Raw genomic sequence first — 6,087 nt, forward strand, 5'->3', positions numbered from 1 at the left:
GCGTCTTGGACAAATATGGTATTGTCTGGATTGGAGAGAAACTCACTTGACTTGCTGGGTGTCTCGCAGAGAGCCACTGAACCCGTCCTCAGCACTCTTAACAGAAAATTTCCAATTGATATTCACTCTGGCAGCAATACCATAACAATTTCTCAGTTTTGGCATCAACACTGCAAACACCAAAAAGTTGGTGAAATGAAAAATTATTTCCAAATATTTAAATGGGAAAAAAATAAGAGATCTTTTAGATTGCAGAGGCGGTATTTCCTAATTGGGAGACTGATCTTGTGAGTTCAGATATAAGCCGACAGTTCAAAGTCTTATTTTGGAGTCAGATTTTAGCTTTTAGCTTCAAAAGAAAGACTTTGCCAAAAAATCAACAAGTGGTTCAGCCTTGAATTGCATGCTTTGTAACTCTTGTAAGTATCTATTTTTCTACCTATTGTTGTGAAATTTCAGTCAAAAAATGTACCCGGAATACTCATACTCACCTTTACTTAAATTAATCAGAAAACATTATGAGATTTCGGATTTTGGCAATCATAATCTATAGGGCGATGCGGGGCACCTTTGAATTGGAGCAGCTTTAAAAAGGAGCTTTTTCCTGCTATTTTTAAATGAAATTGAGCCTTATTAAGAAGTAATTTAGCTCCACAAACCAACTGTGAAGCTAAATTAGATCATGATAAGGCTCAATTTCATTTAAGAAGAGGAGTGACAAGTCCAATTTCAAACCTAGGGTAAAGTGATATAATTTGGAATTAGTGTTACAAGTTGGACAATTCGCCGGTACAAGTTGGACATGGCTTTTTTCTTGATAAATACAGTACAAAATTTGTTTTTAAGCACAAGGAACCAAATTATAAAACTAAAGCATTAAAAATATACAAATAAAAATGAAGTACTAAATTTATCAAGACAAAAAGCCCTGTCCAATTTGTACCATTGTCCAACTTGTACCACTGTCCAACTTGTACCACTTTACCCTACTCTAATTCGAAGGTGTCCCATTTCTCCCTAAATGACTCAAAAAAGCTAAAAATGAGCTTTTAAATAAATTAAGAGCAAAGTAAATTATTTTTAGCATTACACATATGAACAGAAAAATTAAAATCGATCAGTAAATAATTTAAGAAGAATGGGCAAAACTGTATGGCACAGATAGATCAACCCATCGCTGCTATGTTATATTTTTTTTGAAAATTACCGAGACCTAGCGTAAGTGTGCCAAATTTCGGCATAGTTGCATGCAAGCGCCAAAGTCTCAAGTTTGAAATGTAATATCTTTAATAGAAATTGATTTTTTTTTATGCCTTCTACTTAAGGAGTGTTGCTTAGAACCTTGTAGACAGTTCATCGTCTTTATTTGCTCTAAAATTATTCTTAATAGATTTTAAAATGAATAAAAATATAGACATAGCTTTGGTGCCCTATTTCGGCCACCTTCATTCTCATAGTTCCTCGCCCTTCGGGAATTATTCCAATGTCTTTTTCACGTCATCTCGTTTGTCGAAGCTACATTTTTTGTTATTCTTTTGCATTGTATAATCTATGGAGTATGTAAAAACTAAAAATTCATGGAAATTCGAGGAACAAAACAGGTGGCCGAAATTGCAAGCTGGCCGGAATTTGGCACACTTACCCTATGTTGAAAGGACGGTCAATCCTCGTGGTGCTCGTGGTATCAACGATATCCTTCTGAAAATTAAGAATTTTGATATTTCATTTCTTTAAAAGAGGTGGCAAAGCGTCCGAGGCTTTGCGAGCTGCTCGAACTCTCGAGAAGGAGCTCTACCTTATATTCTTTTTGGCAATTTTCTTGGATTCTTACAGCAAATTAATTTCGATTATTTTGTCTACAAATTACCATAAAACCATTTTGAAGTTAAAAATTTTTCAAGAAGAGTGTTTTTAAAAAAAACATAATTATTTTAAATAATTTAATTTGACCAAATCGGTTGACAATTAGGCGTTTTGACCTTGAATAATCCAAGATGGTGATTTAATCGGTGTCGATGGATTAATGTTCATTTGGACTAACAACAAAATATATCCGAAAACCATTGAAATCGCTAGGGCCAGTTTTGAGATTATTCAAAAAAGGGGTGGCAAAGCGTCCCAGGATTTGCGAAATGCTCGAACTCGTGATTTAGATGATAGAGGAAACTGGGGCACCACCAAACACGAGGTAGCACCAAACACTGCGATTTTTTAATCAGATATTCGACTTCTGAGGACAAGACTTACAGAAATTTATAGTCATTATACGGATGCTTGTCCACTGAAGAAATGGTCGAGATAGTCCAATTAGTTTATAAATAAAAATTAGTGTTTGGTGCTACCCCGTGTTTGGTGGTGCCCCAGTTTCCCCTATACCTCAAAAGTACTTTCGCATCATTTACCGTTTACCGGTACTCAACTGATTTAAATCGATTTATGAATCACTCAATAGGTTCCACAAAATAGTTTAAAGAATAATAAAAATTATATTCGAACAAAAATTACTTATCGGTAAATAATCGGTTCATTACCGGTTCTAAACCGATTTGAACTGACTTATAAATCACTCAAAATATTTCCCAAAATACACCTCAGGAGTAATTTAATTGAATTTCGTATAAAAATTATTTATCAAATTCAAATTCAGATTCAAAATCGATTGAAACCGGTTCAGTTTTGTCAGAATTTGCAAGACCTTTCCAACGAGCCCAAACATGACCCGATTCGCTTGATAAATGCGTATTCTAGTGTCTTTTTAACCTTTGACCTTGAAAAACCGTTATTAGGAATGATTCAGCGCTATTTTCGTCTAAGGACGAAATGTCCCCCTGGATAATCTCTAAAACATCCAAAAATGAAAAAAATCGCACGACGCGTTTTCGAGCAAACCCAAAAAAGGGGTGGGAGGAAAATGAGGGGCATGTTAACGATCCTTGGGTCGACTTACGGGAGGTCCCCCGAAGGTCCCAAGTCACAAGTCTCCATCTCTTACCGTTTGGCTTCTAGACCTGGAGCCAGCCGCACAGACAAACGAACAGACGGACAAATAGTGTGACGACATTTGTCAGAAATCGTATGAAACGTGAAGATTTGTTGACAAAAGTGGTCTCCAGGGGGTGGAAGGTAGAGATTGTGGGAGGGTTACAAAATCGAGGGATTATACTGCTCTCTCCGCGGAGTTCGAGCGGTAAAATCATGGTTTTGGAGGATATGAAAGGGGTGGAGGTGATTTGGGTACGTTAGTTTCGCTGGAGAATCCTGGATGAGGGGGGGTCACCGAAGACCAGAACTCAATAACTCTCACCGTTTGGAAGCCAGGATGGTGAGAATTTGAAAAAAAAATGGATTGTGGAAACTACTCTCTCGTGGGTTTCGAGCAATTAAAATGGCTAACCGATCAAAATGAAATTCGGCTCAAAATTGTTATACTATTTCGATTTCATCCCTGACTGCAAACTAATTTCTAAGTAACTTCTCTGCAAACTAATTGCCTTTTGAACTTTCGAGCACTAAAGTGCAACATAACGAAAACTTCTTTCGTGTGATGGGGGAAACCATCTTCGGATTCTGAGTCCTTGCTGTTTCGTGAATATATCTTTCAAAGAAACTTATAGTTCATTATAACAAATTTCTGAGATATTTTAAGTTGGAGGTTCTTAAGCAATGAGTAAAGTTACTTTATGATATTTATATTTTTTCTCAATAATGGTATATCGTAGAATGTTGGTGGTAGAGGAGAATCTCCGTAGGAAAACTTGAAGGATATTTTCGTAGAACAAATCATATCCCTATCTCTCTATTTTCATTGCAATTCTCCAGATTTTGTTCCACTTTTCTTGAATGTCCTTCTATTCTGTGGAAAAGATTAAGCGTACCCTCCTTTATAGGAGGGTGAAACAGTTTCACGCATCTGAACATTTTTTCAGGATCACTGGTAAAAATAAAAGGATCAAATTGATCCTTTTGCAAAGGATGGATCAAATTAACATGTTGTATTATAATAATAATGTATAATAATAATAAATGTGCATTCAGAGTCCGAAATTTGATCCATCCTTTGAAACAGGATCAAATTTGGATCAATTTGATCCTTTTATTTTTACCAGTGATTCATTTACTAAATGAATATGAACCATTTTAAAACTAACTATGTTTCGTTAGTTCTTGAGTATTAACTATATGAAAATATTAAGGACACCTGGTAAAAATAAAAGGATCAATTTGATCCAAATTTGATGCTTTTGCAAAGAATGGATCAAATCTCGAACTGAATGGACATTTCTCATAATAGGACATGTGAATTTGATCCATCCTTTGCAAAAGGATCAATTTGATCGTTTTATTTTTACCAGTGGATAATTGCTAAATATATTTTTCGTCCTAAAAATCTTCATTAGCGAAAGTAATACATGCGTAATACTACCCCACCCTCCCCTACATAAATTGAAAAATATCCAGAGAGTAGAAAAGGGTATAATGTATTTATGAAAATGTTTTTGCTTTAGAGTAATTTATTATAAACATTTTTGGAAAACGGTATTTTTAGGAAAACACTCTTTTTTCAATAAGATTTTTTTCCATGCAAGAAACATATCCTTACATGAAATCCTTTTCATGAATTTGAAGAATATTCGATATTCTTCAGGATTTATGGGGAAAATATGGAAAATTGCAGGAAAACGAAGAGATAGGAATATGGTTTATTTTAGGAAAATTTCCCTTAAATCTTCATATACACATATAGTTCTTTGACATCCACAAACTGAGGTAAATCTTTACTGTAAAAATAGCTAAAAGAGACCGCAAAGTGTCTTAGATCTACGGAATGCTCGAATTCACGAGATATAAAGCTCTAAGTGAATTATTTTTTACCATGCTCTTTTGGTGCTTACTGGTTTACTAGCACTTAAATTTATTCATAAATCATTTGTAAATTAAAAATTGGTAAAAAAAAATGATCATTCCAGAATACTCTGGCATGAGATATACAATCACACGACAATCAAAAAAATGTATATAAAAGCAAGATAAGTCATTGACAGATTTTTAACCGATTTATTACTGATTTAAAGGTCTAATTAAGCAATATGACTAAAACTTAAAACCCTTAAAACTGAATATTGTATGGCTTTTAGAATCAGGGTTAGGCCTGTTCTTGAAGGTCTAGGAATTGAAAACAACAAGCAATTTTATATCCAATCCTAAGTCAAATTTTCTTTTAAAATGTCAAAATCAAAATCAAAAGATGATATATTAATTGTAATAAAATAAGTATGCAATACCAAATAACAAATAGTAAAATAAATGAATTTTAAACGTTTTTTATGGATGATTATCTAAAAAATAATAATTTTTAGGAAAAAAAACGTTTATAATTTTTATAATTAGACGTTAATGAAGCTCAAGGTGTTTCAATGAGACTGATTTTAAACTAATAGGTCGCAGGCTAGGTATGAAAACGTCACCTTCTTGTATAATTTGAATGTACTTTGAAATACATTGCTCGTCTTCTAGTTTTATTTCACGATCTGGGGCATTAAAGGACGAATTAGGGAACTCATCATCACTGTTGAAGTCTGCTTCTTTATCAATTTCGCTTAATTCGCAGAAATCTACCATGTTACTCATTCTGGACAGTCCTCGTGTAATCTCAATTATTTTCCATGATTAATATATTGCAAAATAATAATATATTTTACTAGAACAAGCAAAACAATTAAATAAAAAAATCGGTATAGGAAAGGAAGACACGATAAGTGTCTAGTCGAAAGCTCTGGTGAAATTGTGTGTTTGATATGATTTGATAGGATTTGATCAACAGATTCCGACGCTCACCAGAAGGACAGAATGTCCTAAAAAACCTAGTTCAGTTCCATCACCGTCGTCGGCTATCCCTTTAAACAGCAATTCAATTTAGATAGCTTTAGGTAAAAAACTTTTTTGGGTGATCAGTGACTCAATCGTCATTAAAAGCTAAAGTAATGTGACTAAACCTTAGGTATAAAGCCTGTATAATGCCCTAGACACGACACACTTACCTATGACTTAAGTTGAAAAACGACTTAGTTAGTGGCAAAGTGATGTGAA

This window comes from Phlebotomus papatasi, chromosome 2 (assembly GCF_024763615.1).
Source record: "Phlebotomus papatasi isolate M1 chromosome 2, Ppap_2.1, whole genome shotgun sequence".
Classification (NCBI taxonomy): domain Eukaryota; kingdom Metazoa; phylum Arthropoda; class Insecta; order Diptera; family Psychodidae; genus Phlebotomus; species Phlebotomus papatasi.